The following is a 17,500-nucleotide window of genomic DNA, read 5'->3' as shown; positions in this document are numbered from 1 at the left end:
ACACACTGAGGTGGTTTGGCCATGTGGAGAGGATGGAGGGTGAAAGACTGACGAAGAGAGTGTATGTGAGTGAGGTGGAGGGGGAAGAGGGAGGGGGAGGCCGAGGATGAGATGGAGGGATGGGGTGGAGAGGTATATGAGAGAGGGGGGTGTGAGTTGGGAGCAGGGCAGTGAAATGGCGGGGGACAGGGCGACTTGGAGGCGATTTGTTTGTGGCCACCCCAAACGGGATTGAGGCGTCTGGCAATAGTTATATATATATATATATATATATATATATATATATATATATATATATTCCATCCAGGATCAGGCTCCACTTACCCATCAGTTTCATAGTACTGTACAGGACCAGATATAACTCGTGGAGAAAGCCTGTGATTTTAAAACTGTCTCACCTCCTACCATCTGCCAGATGATATTGACGATAGAAACGATAAGTGCATGAGGCAGTGGCGCTGGTCTGCCTGCCTGTTTCCTGAGCTCTTGCACGAGCTGCGTGGCCTGTGTGTGCACTGCCGCCACCAGTTTTGACTTGCCCAATGCCTAGGTCCCGCAGCTGCCGCAGAGTGAACCGCCTGTTGTTGTGCCCAGGACCCACCTATAGGTGGGTCCTGGTTGTGCCAACGCAGACCACTGCTGGAAATAACTCCTGTGGACGAGATACTGAAAGTTAAGGATGACATCTCATCAGCCTTGGAGACATTTTTGGATTAAATACAAATAAAAGGGGAGTGGGAGAGGAACAGCTATCCTATTCTACTTCCATTGAAGTGATGGAACCCGAAGCTTGGGTACTGTAGCCCAGCAAATTACGGGTAGTTGACCATCCTACTGCCTTTGACGGCTTTATATGATCAGAAAAACTCCAGTCACCTCTTTTGGGATCAAACCGATGTAAAGCTATCATTCTGAGTAAGGCGTTCTATCCAATACACCCCCAGAGATAAATGTCACATATCCTCTAACACGCCAACACTAACTTGTTCTTACTGCTGAGTGTGACTGTCTCAGCAAATTAATGGATGGTCCATATATTTACCCCTTCTCCTCTTGGTTTACGTATGATGTGGGGATGCCTCAGTGAGCGTTATCAATATCTACCCTGCATTGCTTTGTGCTTCCCATAATCCTTTTCTTGCTTTATGGCGTCTGTTTTGTTTCTTTACGTTCACTGGTTGTTGGGCTGATAAAATTCATGAAGAAGCCGAATTGTCTGCCATACTCACACCAGCAGATTGAGCCACAGCAAATCACCACAGCTTGGGCGCAATATACGGACCATTTCATCAGGAGTCATCATTATCATCTAGACCTCCTTTCCCACCCTAGGGCAGGGTGAGGAGTAGCAACGTCCACACAGCCCAAATTTGCCCAGTGCAATGGACAAATCTTCCATTCCCTCACCATTCACGCCCCCGGAATCCTAGCTGTATCTGATACGCCAAAAACATTCACCACTTACCGTAGCTTCACATAAACCTATCCGATTGAGTCAGTCCGGACGCAGTCACATTAAAAAAGGGTGCCAAATCCCTGATCATGCGCTTCACCTCACAATACTCATCCACCCAGCTCGATCTCTTGTCAGGCCCCTAGTCTCACTGACTTCTAAACCTCTCTTCCTCACACACTCATCCACCATATCTCTCCACCTTCTCCTTGGCCTACCTTGCCTCCACCCACTTCAAATTCGCTCCAATATGCCTTTTTCACCACTCTATTGTTATCCATTCTCTCCACATGACCATATCATCTCAGTACACTCTCTTCGGTTCTGGTGTCCACAGACTTCCTCACTCCACATCTTTCATGAGTCACATTATTTCTTATCCTGTCCACTCTTTGTACTCCCCATACATTCCACAGCAGTCCCATCCCCACTGCTCTTACTCCTGACTTTTCATTTTCATACCACACCATAGTCTCACTTTCATATATTAAAGTTAGCGATAACACTCCTTCATGTAAGTCTCGTGCAGCTGCAACACTCAAGCCCCTGTTTCTTATCAAGGCCTTCATTGCATCAGCTACTTTCCCTCCTTGTGTCATTCCACTTTCCACTTCTTTTGCACATTTTCCTTTTTCTATCTCTGTACTCAGGTATTTGAACTATCTCACCAGTTCCAGTCTCTCTCCATTCACTGTAATATCACTCTGGGAGCCACCTTCTCTCTCAATAACCATCTCTTTACTCTTTGCTAAATTTACTCTCAAGGCACGACGCTGACAGACATCAGCAAAACTCCTCACTAGTCTACCAAGTTCTTGTCCGGTATTTGCAAGTAGTACTGCATCATCAGCATACAACAAATTTGAGATATTCCATCCATCACGATTCATTACCAACGCCATCACCCTCTCCGTTACTCGTATTTTTACTTCTTCATATATATACATTGAATAACCATGGGGACATCACAACCTTGTCGCACGCCCACACCGATCGTGAACCAGTCACTTAGATGCCCATTTACCTTTACATATGCTTCACTACCATCATAAAAACTACTGATGGCACCTATAACAGCTTACCTTCTACACAGTACAAACGCAAGACCTTCCACAATCCTCCTCTGTCTATACTGTCGTATGCTTTTTCCAGATCTATAAGTGCCATAAACACCTTGTAGTCTTTCTCACAAACCTTCTCCACTATTTGTCTTCATGTAAAGTAACATATCCTCTTCTCTGTTGTTTGTTCACAATCTTCATTTTCTGATATAAATCATCTGTGTTTCCTGGTAATAAGTAATACAAATGCTAGCGCCATGCAGGGGACGTGAAGCCACTACACAGTTGGTGGTCAAAACACTTCATAAGATGACAGAACATTAAGGAGCAAATGTGGAGTGTCAGTTACTGGAACCCCGCAAAGTTTCGCTAAAAACGTTTTTTCTTACGGTTCGCAGTTTTTTGCATATGTGCAGTCCCGGACAAACCAATCTACAATAGTCAAGGTGGAGGGCGCGTGTTGCTTTCCGCCTTTACTGGATGGGGGGTTGTTGTCTGGTCATATCCATAGCATGCAGACTTGAGCCGGTTAACTGTGAAGTTTTGATGTCTTCATTTTTCACTGTCAAGGGGGAAGGAATCATTGTTTTCTGTAATGAATTTACAAAATGTTTACTTATTCCTGCTTTACGTTGATTGACTAGTAGCACAGATAAAAATGAAGAGACCATAACATTCGCTACATTATTGAGGCGTCAATTGATATGACTTTAAATTTTTGGGTTTGTAATATTCAGTCTGATTTACCCAAGCTGTTTACTTCCTCTTAACGGTAGATTAATTGCTAACGCAGGAATTAACGAGATAATTTGGTGCTCAACATTTCTCTATCACCTTCCATTAGAATGACCCTATACGGTGTACCACATGTAACCTCGGCTTCGTCCCGACAGTCATGGTGTTATGGATGACGTGTTGATAGTAAGTCTGACAATCGAGCTACCAGACGACTACTCGTACAGAACGTCAACATAATATGCAAGCAAGACATAACATCGCTGAATCGAAAGGAAGGTGGCTGGACATGCCCCTGAAAAACTATTTTAGTGATATATATATATATATATATATATATATATATATATATATATATATATATATATACAGATGTATAAATTTGTAAAGAGAATAATCTGAGGAAGAGAATGTTGATAATTTGTATTTCCTTCCGTAACTGAAAAAATACCATTGTGAATTTGAAGAAACATAGCTGGACTGGTTTACTGGTCAGGTGGTAGTTTGTGCTGCGGTGATGGTCAGACAGCTGGTCTGGGGCTGGTCCTTGAAGGTACCGTACGAGTACTCATGCCGCACAGCTACAGGATGTCATTGAAAGGACCTGATGCCATAATAAGATTTTAGGTGACAATTATTTAATTAGTAATCCCGCGCATAGCTTGTGTGAAACGATGTGTAACTTATGATGAGTAAATATTTACTCATAGTGAAGACAATATTAGTTAGATAACCTACTGTCACCTAAAACTGGTACAGTACTTGGACGCTTTGACCTGGCATTTGTTTCCCTAATGAGTGGTTATGTGTCCTAGATCTGTTGTGGTATTCTACAGGGTACCGAGAAACTCTCTCTATCCCCCCAAGTAAACACTCCTGTTAGGAGACTGGATTAGCATACAGCTAATCCTACTTTGGTTGGTAAAAAGCAGGGGCGTAGCGAAGAGGGGAGGGGGGGCGGAGGAGGCGGCCGTCCCCTCTTTTAGGGTCTTGAAACTGTATGGGGCTAAAAAAATGATAATAAATCTTTAAAAATAAATAAATAAATAAATAAATAAATAAATCACATGAGAGAGAGAGAGAGAGAGAGAGAGAGAGAGAGAGAGAGAGAGAGAGAGAGAGAGAGAGAATCGTGGTGAGTCTGCGTCATCCGGACATAATTCTGGATCGGTTCTCAAAAAGAAAAGCAAGAAGACTTAATCTCCTTTTATGAACATACATTACTGTCATGGAATGCAAAATTACTGACAGCGTATATATTTAACTAGAATTGATTTTTTTTTTTTTTTTTTTTTTTTTTTTTTAATTTTAGTTGATACAGCGGTTATGGAGTACCAGTATGAATGAAACTACATTTATTTGTCTGAGTTCCACAGCATCTTTTGTTTTTGTTAGCCAGTGTTTCCCTCTAGTTAACTTAATCAGAACTATGATTTCTTAAGCAATATTCTGTTCAAAGTATGAAAACGATCAGCTCGAATGAGTGCTAGAGCTTTTATTACCAGTGATCAAAGTACAAATCAGGTATATATATATATATATATATATATATATATATATATATATATATATATATATATATATACTGTGGTACGTGAGGGCGCTCACCATCCACTCACTCGATGTACTGCTGCTCTCGGGTGTCTGCCCTTTCCTCTCCATCCTTCTTTCCTTCCATTCTCTACTGTCTTTCTTTCCTTCATTCTTTCCTTGTCCTTCTGCCTACGGGTGACTTTACTCTCCCTCTTCTGTCTTTCTTTCCTTCATTCTTTCCACTTCCTTCAGCTTGTGGGTGACTCTACACGGAGTGACAAGCCAAATGGTTTCCTGTGCACCAGGAAACCATTTACTACGCTGGGTGGTAACCATATAACCAAATTTTGGCGCCTGGTAGTTTAGTGGGTAATTATTGCGCTCCAATCGGATTCAGCCGATGAAGGTTTACATCCAAGGGATGGTTGGGGTTGATTGCTCATGTAATGCCACTCAGGGATGAGTGAGGCTGGTCACTCTCAACTTAAATGTCGGGACTAACTGCCTAGCCTCGGGCTCCTACGCTCCTCATGGGGCAATGTAGGACTGGATGATGGATATATATATATATATATATATATATATATATATATATATATATATATATATATATATATATATATATATATATACAGTATATATATATATATATATATATATATATATATATATATATATATATATATTGTATATGTATATATATATATATATATATATATATATATATATATATATATATATATATATATATATATATATATTGTTACGGAACAGAGAAAACTGTCCCCCAAAGTTCCAGGTTCAAAACAAAGAGTTAGGTAAAATTACAAGTTAAAGTTTAATGCTCAAACTAACAACAAAACATTCAGGACTCATAAGTATAATATAATGGCAAAAAACAGGTTAAATATATGGTTAACTGCAATAGCCTCTATTAACACGAAATTAGCAAGAGTAAATTTATCTAAGTCACCCCTGATAAAATGACAATACCAGATAATACTCAGTGAATGCAAGATATATTATTACAGATACAAAATATTATTAATAAGGGCTGACACCCAAAACACATGAATCACAAAAAACCCACCAGGCCCAAGAACCAACACTCCACGCCACACAGCACAAGAAAAATGCAACGACAGTTATACTCAAATTACACAGCTGCTAGATGGTTGGAGACTTCCTGAGCACTCACAATAATAACAACTGTACAGGGGAGGACAGAGATGTGAACAAAATGAGGAGTAGATCTAAGTGGCAATTAATGTAGAGACTGAGCTCATTATATAGGGGCCGGCAGAGCTTGATACAACTTGTAAGAAGGACGCGCAAATAAAGCCATAGGGGACAAAGAGTTGACAATCCTGCTCCGAACAACAGAAAGAACGACTTAATCTACTATAAGAGTAGAAGGGGGGAGTGAGGTAGAACACGCTCGTGATCAAACATGCAGCATACTGTACGTTAGAATTACACAAAGGATGATGAAATCATAGGCTATGTAACACCTCCCCACAAAGAAAAAGAAATTTACAAAGGAAATTTCTTATTACTCTAAAACAATCTGTCTAAAGTCTAGATTAGCAATCTGCAATAACATTTTCTTTCCCCTTGACATGTTGTATGTCTAATGAATACTCCTGAAGAAGTAGACTCCATCTTGTCAATCTCTGATTTTTATCTTTAAACTTACTAAGGAATTTCAGTGGGTTATGATCGGTATAAATGACTATGGGGTCAAAATCAGAACACAAATTGAATGAAAAATGCTGTAAACCCAAAATCAAGGCCAAAAGCTCTTTCTCAATAGTTGAGTAGTTCTTTTGAGATGGAGTGAACTTCTTACTGTAATAAGATACAGGATGTTCAATACCCTGATCATCCTCTTGCAGCAAAACAGCCCCAGCTCCTGTATCACTTGCATCAACAGCCATCTTAAAAGGCTTAGCAAAATTTGGAGTAGCGAGCACTGGCTGACTTAATAGGATAGCTTTAAGTTTGCTGAAAGAGGATTCACAGTTATCGGTCCAGACAAATTTAACTCCCTTTTTCAGTAGGTCTGTAAGTGGTGATACAAGAATTGAAAAGTTAAGAACAAATCTCCGGTAATAACCTACCATTCCCAAAAATCTTTGTAGCTCTTTCCTACTTTTAGGTCTGGGAAGATCACTTATAACCTGAACCTTAGCTGCTGGTGGTGCAACATGTCCATCACCAATTACATACCCAAGGTACTGAACTTTAGCTTGACCAAACTCACACTTTGATAAATTAGCTACAAGATTAGCCTGAACCAAACGCTCAAGAAATTTACTGACATGGCATAGGTGATCTTTCCAGTTGTCACTGAAGATTAATACATCATCAATATAAACAACACAACCTGCCAAACCCTCTGTTACAACATTCATGAGCTTCTGAAATGTGGCTGGTGCATTCTTCATACCATATGGCATTATGGAACATGCAAAAGTCTTTCCTAGTGTTACAAAACATGAGATCTCCCTAGCACGTTCAGTCATAGGTACTTGCCAGTATCCCTTTAACAAATCAAACTTACTTATGTACCTAGCCTTTCCGATCTTGTCTATGCAATCTTCCATGCGAGAGAGAGGGTAAGTGTCTGTTTTGGTTATCTGATTAACACGTCTGTAGTCGATGCAAAGCCGCTGTGACCCACCTGGCTTAGGGACTAGAGTGACAGGAGCACTCCACTCGCTCTGACAGGGCTCAATCATCTTGTGGTCCAACAGGTAGCCAAGCTTCTTCTGGATGAGAGGAACTTTCACTGGGTTCACACGGTAAGGAGGCAATTTAATTGGCTTTGCGTCTCCAACATCGACATCATGCATCAACACAGTGGTTCTTCCTGGAGTGGCACGGAACACTTGCGGGTACTCCTGCAGTAATGCCGAAAACTCCTGCCTTTCCTCGGGAGGTAGATGAGAAAGCTTAGTCTGGAGATCATTCATGATATCAGGATTCTTCCCCAAACTATCACTCAGGCTCATGCTGCATGGGAGAACTTCACTTGCAGACTCGGGTGGAACAGCTACAGTGCAGACAGGGTTATTTTCGTCCCCCTGTGATATAACTTTAGCATGTTGATGTGACAAAGTTGCTTGTTCTTTCTACGATCTGGTGTGGCGATGACATAGTTGACATCACTGAGTTTCTTCTCCACGAAATAAGGACCACTAAACTTGGCTTGAAGAGGTTGCCCATGCACCGGTAGCAGAATCAAAACCTGATCTCCTGGCTGAAAGTGGCGTAACCTGGACTTCTTATCATACCAAGTCTTCATCTTCTCCTGAGCAGCTCCTAAATTCTCTCGCGCCAGCTGTAAAGCAGTGGACAGCCGTTCTTTGAACTTCATCACATACTCCAGCAGGTTTATGTCATCTTCCTCCGACAGCCAGCATTCCTTGAGTAGCTTAAGGGGTCCTCTTACTTCATGGCCAAACAGTAGTTCAAAAGGTGAGAAGCCCAGTGATTCATTTGGAGATTCTCTTGCGGCAAATACAACAAATGGAAGACCTTTATCCCAGTCTTTCTGATGTTCCAAACAGTATTTCTTGAGCATCGATTTGAGTGTTTGATGATATCTCTCCAACGCTCCTTGGGTCTGGGGATGGTAAGCTGAAGACGTGATCTGGGTGATGCCCAGCTCTTTCAGAGACTGCTTGAAAACATTTGACATGAAATTACTTCCCTGGTCTGACTGTACCTCCTTGGGCAGACCAAACTTTGTGAAGAACCCTAGCATTTCCTTAACCACGTTCTTTGCTGAGATATTTCTAAGTGGAATGGCTTCAGGATAACGAGTAGCCATATCAATCAGGGTCAACACATAAGAAAATCCTGAAGAAGTCTTAGCAAGAGGGCCCACAATATCCACCAACACACGGGTGAATGGCGCCTCAAAAGGAGGAATGGGAACTAGAGGTGCAACCTTTTCGGTCTGATTACACTTCCCCACAACTTGACAGGTGTGACAAGACTTACAATACCAGGAAACATCCCTGAAGATACCTGGCCAGTAGAAGTGTTTCAAAATGCGTGCCACAGTCTTCCTCACTCCAAGGTGTCCTGTCAAACTGGAATCATGAGCCACTCTAATGATATCCTGCCTACAAACACGAGGGATGACAACTTGATGTACAACCTCCCATTCACAGTCGGCTGATGCTGTTGGGGGTCTCCACTTCCTCATAAGTACTCCTGACTTTATATAATAACAAGTAGAAGCACCGGCTGACTCTTCCTCACTGCAAGCAGAGTTAGCTAGACCTTTCAACTCAGGGCCAGCAACCTGCAACTCAACCAACTCTTGACGAGACAAATTATCAACACTACGGGGTACTGCCTCATCTGGTGAGTGGTCCAAATTAGCAAGAAAAGTGTCAGCTAGGATAACATCATCATCATCATTATCCTCTAAGTCACCAGTAACTTTAGACTTAGCCCTAGTGACAGCACATGCAGAGAACACATCAGGGACATCACAATCCTGGGTCGCAGCCACTGGCTCACTAGACAACTGAGGAGCTGAACACACTTGACTTCCACCAATATCATTTCCAAGTAAGAAAGTTACACCTGACATTGGGAGTGTCTCAACCAACCCAACCATAACGGAACCATTAACAAAAGACTCTAAATTCACTCTGCACAGAGGGACAGAGAAGTAATTATTCCCTACACCTTGTAAGATTACAGTTTCATCAGAGGAATTAACATTAGAGCCTAGAACACTGGTCAGCATAAGGGATTGGCAAGCACCTGTATCACGATATATTTTAACTGATTTCCTGTCATTACTGTCCAGAGGACTGACAAAACCTTCAGACAGGAAATTAGCACATGATCTCTTGAGAGTGTCACCCACGTTACTGCTCAAAAGAGGAGCTCCATCATGAGAATTTAATTTACCCCTCAAAGCAGGTTCAGTTAACACAGTTAAAGAATTCTGGGAACTCTCAAGGATGGACACTAGACCAATTGACTGAGTATTTAAAGACTCCTTTTTGTTCACATCACGCTGTCTCCTGAAACATTTCTCCGTAGTATGACCAAGCTTACTTCAATAAGTACATTTACTTTTCTGAAATCTAGAGGTGAAGCTGGTATTTACTTCCTGAGAAACATCATCTTTATTCTCTTTCCTGTTACCTGTACTCTGAGCAGAGGCACCGTACTTACTCTCAGCTTTCCTTTTTTCTCTAGAATATCTCTTGTGAGTGAGAACATATTCATCAGCTAAAACTGCAGCATCAGACAAATTATCTATTCTTCTCTCATCAAGATATAGGCTTACATCTTTATTAATACACCTTTTGAAGTCCTCCAGCAAAATCATCTGCTTAAATTTGTCAAAATCAGAATCCACATTCTTAGAATTTAACCACTGCTCTAACAGATCTTCTTTGATTTTTGCATACTCAACATGGGATTGCTTATCTTGCTTATAAGTTGTCCTAAATTTTACTCTATAGGCTTCAGGAACAAGCTCATAGGCCTTAAAAATCAAGCTCTTAACTACATCATAATTATCAGATTGATCCTGAGGCAAAGATACATAAGTTACTTGAGCTTTACCGGTGAGAACAGTTTGAAGGAGTACTGGCCAATACTTTTTGGGCCAATTAAAACCTGTAGCTACCCTCTCAAACAACTGAAAATACTTTCTTAAATCAGATTCTTTAAAAGGAGGGACAAGTTTAACATTTTTAGCCACATCAAAATCATCAGAGCTAGATGATCCAGTTCCACCTTGTTTCATGCGATACTCATGGGCTGCCTGAATCCTAGCTAGTTCAATTTGTGCCTGAGCTTTTGCCTGTGCCTCCTGAATACGAGCATTTGCCTGAAATTCAGCCTCCTGAATACGAGCCTGAGCCTCCGCCTCCGCCTCCTTAGCCTGAGACTCAGCCTCCTTAGCACGAGCCTGAAACTCAGCTTCCTTAACACGAGCCTCCTGCAGAGCTAGCTGTAACTTAGCTATTTCAATCTGCGTTTGCTGATTTGGGGGAGTTACATTAAACAAGCTTTTATTAATCATGCCAACAATTTGATCTTTAGAATGATGAAAGTGAACTGCAATTCCCAATTGTTGAGCAACAAGCTTAAGTTCATTCTTTGTTCTGTTTTCTACATCACACACTGTTTGCACATTTAACAAAAAATATTTGGCTTCATCAAGTGTAGTAATAGTAGACATCATGAATAAATCACAGTCGCAAAATATCAAGCAATATCCTTATGATAATATCCTGAATATCCTGATAAGAGGTCGCCAAATTTATGTTAAGGAACAGAGAAAACTGTCCCGCAAAGTTCCAGGTTCAAAACAAAGAGTTAGGTAAAATTACAAGTTAAAGTTTAATGCTCAAACTAACAACAAAACATTCAGGATTCATAAGGATAATGTAATGGCAAAAAACAAGTTAAATATATGGTTAACTGCAATAGCCTCTATTAACACGAAATTAGCAAGAGTAAATTTATCTAAGTCAGCCCTGATAAAATGACAATACCAGATAATACTCAGTGAATGCAAGATATATTATTATAGATACAAAATATTATTAATAAGGGCTGACACCCAAAACACATGAATCACAAAAACTCCACCAGGCCCAAGAACCAACACCCCACGCCACACAGCACAAGAAAAAATGCAACAATAGTTATACTCAAATTACATAGCTGCTAGATGGTTGGAGACTTCCTGAGCACTCACAATAATAACAACTGTACAGGGGAGGACAGAGATGTGAACAAAATGAGGAGTAGATCTAAGTGGCAATTAATGTAGAGACTGAGCTCATTATATAGGGGCCGGCAGAGCTTGATACAACTTGTAAGAAGGACGCGCAAATGAAGCCATAGGGGACAAAGAGTTGACAATCCTGCTCCGAACAACAGAAAGAACGACTTACTCTACTATAAGAGTAGAAGGGGGAGAGAGGTAGAACACGCTCATGATCAAACATGCAGCATACTGTACGTTAGAATTACGCAAAGGGTGATGAAATCATAGGCTATGTAAAAATATATATATATATATATATATATATATATATATATATATATATATATATATATATATATATATATATATATATATATATATATATATATATATTTATATATATATATATATATATATATATATATATATATATGTATATATAGATATATATATATATATATATATATATATATATACAGTATATATAGTAATCCCTCCAATATCCGACGTAATAGAGCCATAGGCAGGTCCGGATAGTGGTCCTGTCTGGATATTGGGCCCCAGCTTATGGACTTGTACTTATGGACCCTAACTCAGAGTAACACCTATACAACTCCCTCTGGAAATGCATAGCACCTATTTAAGACCCAAATCACACCAATAAGGCACATAAAAGACTGAAATAAATGCAAAAGAAGCATAAAATGAGGATTTTGAGGTAGGTTCATACAATATTCGACATTCTGGGTACTTACAAGTGCCTGGCTCCTGGACTGGTACTTATGGACTCTAACCTAGCTTAACTCAGAAAAACACCTTCGTACTGCACATGCATAGCTCCTAACACCCTATTCACACCAATAAAGGACATTAAAGAGTGAAATGAGGTGTTTGAGGTAAGTATAGTATGGAAAAAAGTACAGTATGAAACATTCTGCCTGCTTACAGCAAGTCCATGGCTATCTTGATGAATAACCGCCTCCTCTCGGACTCTGACAGTAAGAAGGATTTCCTGAAGCACTTGCAGTACACTGTTCATGATGTCTTGCACTAAACTTAGTCAATTGCACTCAGAAGTCCGTTCTCTTCAGAGTGCGCACTCTTGTCTAACTTATGTTCCATTGTAACTTACTAAGTGTTGCACTCTGCAATTCAACTTTTACCACTCTTCTAACCATTTTCTAAAGCAAAGACAAACAAGTCTATTTACGTTAAATTTTGTTCGAAAATTGTATTCTCACTCACAACTGTAAATCCTTAACACAACACAGTTTTTTTCACTGCACAACACTGTAAATTCCCATGTGGTCTAGTGGAGAAGTTCTTGCTGTTTAATCACTGTCAGAGTCTGAGAGTATCACTGGCAGGTGACCTAGGGATGCGTCGCTGGGTCGTGGTGATGGCGTACCCACTGCAGATGACTCTGAAGACAGACACAAACTCACATCGAGCGGTGACTCCACCGTGGCTGACGTGCTGGGCTGTGGCTCGGAGCATGAGGGCCTGTCTTGGGGTGGCAACAGAGTGGAGCCAGGGCTGGGCACAGCGGGGGTCACGGGCCTGAAAAAGCTGTCAATCGTTGATTGACACAAGGACCGACGATTCTGACGATTGATGATGCGCTGCCTGAAAGCACGCACTTCCTCCACAAGTCCCAAGGGCCCCATCTCCCTGTCGTAGTCCGGGTGTTCCAGGTAGTCGAGAACGAACTCTAGGTGTTCCCAGAGTGTGCTCAGCTTGGAGATGGCTGGAGTAATGTCATGTTGAGAGGAGTCCGCATCATCGTCGCCATCCTCGTCGGAATCTTCAAGCTGGGTACTGACACCTGTAACTGAAGATGCGATCTCGGTATCAGACAATGTCTGATACCCAGGATCGCCCTCGTCGTCATCCAACCACTCACGCACATCGTCCACATCAACATTGTCGCCATGCGTACATAGCCGTGCATGGAAGTCATCCACATCAAAACCTAGAAAATCGTACTCCACATCCGTTCCGAGGAGCAGACGAGACCAACCATTTTCTAGAGTCTTGACAGGGACTTCCTTCCATGCACTGGCCCAGTTGTAGATTGCAGACTTGATGTTGTAGCAGCGAAGGTTTTCCAAAGTCCGCTGGCCTCGCATGTCTCGTCCCTCCCTGCGCTCGTCCTCATCCTCAAGAACAACGATCACCTCGTCCAGGAACTTCCTTCAGTATAGGCGCTTTGTTGCCACGATCACTCCTTGGTCCATTGGTTGGATGAGAGCAGTCGCATTAGGTGGCAGAAACATGCACCTAATCTGGCCAATCTCAGCCACCAAGTCCTTGTCGCACGGGTGGGCAGGTGCATTGTCGAGGAGAAGGAGGGCCTTTACTTGGTCGTGCGGGATTCCCAGTGTCTTTGTCTAGTAATGTATGACCTCCTTGACGAAGTGGCAGTGGAACCAGTCTTTGAAGATCTGGGCTGTAAACCATGCCTTCAAAGAATGGTACCAGATGACAGGAAGGACATCTATCACCCCACGAAGACACCGAGGCTGCTTTGCATGGCCAACAATAACGGCCTTAAGCCGGTGCATGCCATTAGCATTGGCACAACACAAAGCAGATATCCGTTGCTTGGAGAGCTTGCGGCCAGGTACACACTTCTCCGTCTCCTCGGCTAGAGTGTTTGTTGACAAAGAGCGATAGAATAAACCAGTTTCGACAGCATTGTAGACTTGACCGAGAATGAGGCCCTCCCTGTCGATCAAGCTCTTCACCTTGTGCCAAAATTCGTCAACTCTATCCTCGTTAGCGTCCAAAGCTTCGCCATGAGCTTTACGGTTGGTAAGGCCATGCCGTAACTTGAACGCGAAGAGCCAACCCTCGGATGCCTTGAAGTCTAGGGCGTTGTGAAGCCTGGCGAACTTCTCACCAGCAGCCTTCAGCTCCGTACCATGTACCATCACACCAGCAGCAAGTTGCTGTCGATACCAAATCAATGTGGAGCGGTCAATTTCAGCAAACTTGGGAGTAAACATCACCTTCCTCTCCACGTTGCGTTTGCTTCTCAACGAGAAGTTAGCCGTGTACTGCATGAGTTTGTCTCGGGATCTCTTGATATCGAACAAAGTAGATCGGGCCAGGTTGAACTCGCGGAGGATGCGGGAAGAAGACCACCCCGCATCTACTTTCTCCAATATCTCCTGTTTCTTCTCCAGAGTCAACACCACTCTCTTCCTCTTCTCAGGCAGCGGGGCCATCATCACACACACTAATAAGAGGCATGAGAGCAGCAGGAGTGCCTGCAGCAGGTAAGGAACCTCCACAAAAGCGAGCATGTGGGCAGCCATGACGACGAGCGTGCACTCGTGACGAGAGACAGGCGGAAAGTGGGGAGGATGTAGTGGCACTCTATCGGACGTCGGAGGAATGATGCGCCAACACAAAGCTGTCCCGCGCCGCGCGCACCAAGTTCAAATTACGGGCGGGAAAAATTCGTTTTCTTTTCGAATTTTTAGCAGTTTTCGGACCATTTTGGGAATATTGGATCCCGGGACGATTATGTCTAGTTAGTGGGGATGTTCGGATATTGGGCGTTCGGATATTAGAGGGATTATATATATATATATATATATATATATATATATATATTTATTTGAGGAGTAGACTGTAGCACCAGTCGAATAGGGCAGTACTCCCAGGGTGGATGGAAAGCTGATGGCAGGGAGAGCTGGAGCTCCCGTTTCATCAGCCCTCGGGACTAGGTCCTGACCATCCCCCTTTGCTGAACTTTTCCAGTGTCTCAGTAACATAGAAAGTAGGCCAGCATGCTCTCAAATACAAGTTTCTCTAACTACCAACACCAAGCTACATGCACAGTACACACCACACTTCCTTTTCAAAATTAAAAAATGGCATTGAATAACATAGCCTCGGAGTTCCCAGGGGGAGAGGACCACAAATGCACCCACCTTCTACCCCTCTCCCTGTGACGACTCAGGATGCCTGGAACCACTGTCTAACTCTCTTCTTATTCATTTCTGCAACATTCGTGGCCTTTCCTCTAACTTTTGCCCTGTTGAGCACCACCTCTCCTCTAAACCTCATCTTCTTTTTCTAACTGAGACTCAGTTGTCTGAGGCAACTGACAGCAGACCCTTTTCTGTATCCTCCTACTTTCTCTATACTCATTTCAAAGCCAAAGGTGGCTCTAGTGTATATATACGCAACAACTTATCTTGCTCTCGTGTTCCTGAACTCGATTCTTCTGAATTCTCTACACTCTGGCTTCGGCTTTCCTGTCATTCTCTGACTAAATATATCTGCACTGTTTATATATCTCCTAATTCTACTGACTATCAAAAATTCTTTGACTATCTTACTTCTACGATGGAACACATTCTATCCATTTCTCCTTTCTCTGAAATCTCCATTCTAGGAGATTTCAATGTTCACCACCACCTTTGGTTCTCCTGTCCTTTCACTAATCCACCCGGTGAACAAGCCTACACCTTTCCTATCCTTAATGACCCAGAGCAGCTTGTACAGCACCCTACCTGCATCCCTGACCACCTTGGAGACAGGTCCAACATACTTGACCTCTATCTTATAACTAATCCTTTTGCTTACACTATTAATCGTTTCTCTCCATTGGGCTCCTTCGACCACAACCTTATCACCTTAATCTGTCCTATCACTCAGGTACGGCCTGAGGTCCCTCCAAAGAAATGTCATCTGTGGCACTTAGGAGCTGCGGATTGGGAGGCTCTCAGGCAGTACTTCTTTGATTTTCCATGGAATGATTATTGCTTCCATGGCTGGGAGCCATCTGGGTGTGCCTTGCGCATTACGGAGGTTATTCTCTCAGGCATGGAAGCATACATTCCTTTCTCATATCCTTTGATACACGAAAGCCTTGGTTTAATAATGCTTGTTCTTATGCTGTCCGCAACAAGGAGAGGGCCTATAAAAGGTACCGGAGCCAACCCACCCCTGAATTACATCTTTTATACGTTTCTGCCCGGAATCGTGCTAAGTCTGTTCTTCGCTCTGCTAAAAATAATTTCATCCATACTAAATGCTCTCTAAATCAAATTCTTCCCGCTCCTTCTGGCACCTTGCCAAAAACCTTTCTAACAACTTTACCTCATCATCCTTCCCTCCTCTTTTCTACTCTGATGGCTCTGTAGCTATTTCTTCTACTGATAAAGCAGATCTCTTCACTCAGACTTTCTCCTCGAATTCCACCTTAGACGATTCCGGTGCTGTTCCTCCATCACTTCCCCCTTCTGACTTCCTCTTAGCTGACATTAAAATTTCTTCGGCTGATATATTTTCTGCTATCACAGGCCTCAGTACTAATAAGGCATATGGAGTCCCTCCTGTTGTTCTCAAGAACTGTGCTTCTGTGCTTACACCCTGCCTAGAAAAATTCTTTCGCCTTTGTCTATCAAATTGCACCTTTCCTTCTTGCTGGAAGTTTGCTCTCATTCAGCCAGTCCCAAAGAAGGGTGACCATTCCCAACCCTCTAACTATCGTCCAATTGCTTTAACATCCTGTATCTCAAAAGTTTTCGAGTCAATTCTTAATAGAAAAATTGTAAAGCATCTTTCCTATCACAACCTTCTCTCTGATCGCCAGTATGGGTTCCGTCAGGGACACTTCACTGGCGATCTTCTCACCTACCTTTCAGACCCCTGGTCATCCTCCTTTCGGGACTTTGGCGAAAGCTTTGCCATTGCACTTGACATCTCAAAGGCTTTCGATCGAGTCTGGCATAAATCTTTAATTTCCAAACTGCCCTCTTACGGTTTCTATCCTTCTATCTGTGCCTTCATCTCTTATCTTCCTTTCTGGTCGTTCTATAGCCGCTGTTGTAGACGGCCATCATTCTTCTCCTAGATCTATTAACAGTGGTGTTCCTCAGGGCTCTGTCCTATCACCAACTCTCTTCCTTTTATTCATCAATGACCTTCTAAGCTGTACATCTA

The 17,500-nt window shown here is 42.4% G+C and overlaps 1 pseudogene; it reads right to left on the bottom strand.

Moving 5' to 3' along the window:
* The window catches only part of LOC145398653 (cytochrome P450 2L1-like), an 87,363-nt pseudogene that overhangs the window by 46,350 nt on the left and 23,513 nt on the right, over positions 1–17,500 (bottom strand).

The sequence above is a fragment of the Coenobita brevimanus genome, chromosome 46 (genome assembly GCF_032717465.1).
Source record: "Coenobita brevimanus isolate Jiangsu-jjx chromosome 46, ASM3271746v2, whole genome shotgun sequence".
Classification (NCBI taxonomy): domain Eukaryota; kingdom Metazoa; phylum Arthropoda; class Malacostraca; order Decapoda; family Coenobitidae; genus Coenobita; species Coenobita brevimanus.
Note: the sequence above shows the minus strand (reverse complement) of the source record. Positions and strands in the feature narration are given on the sequence as shown.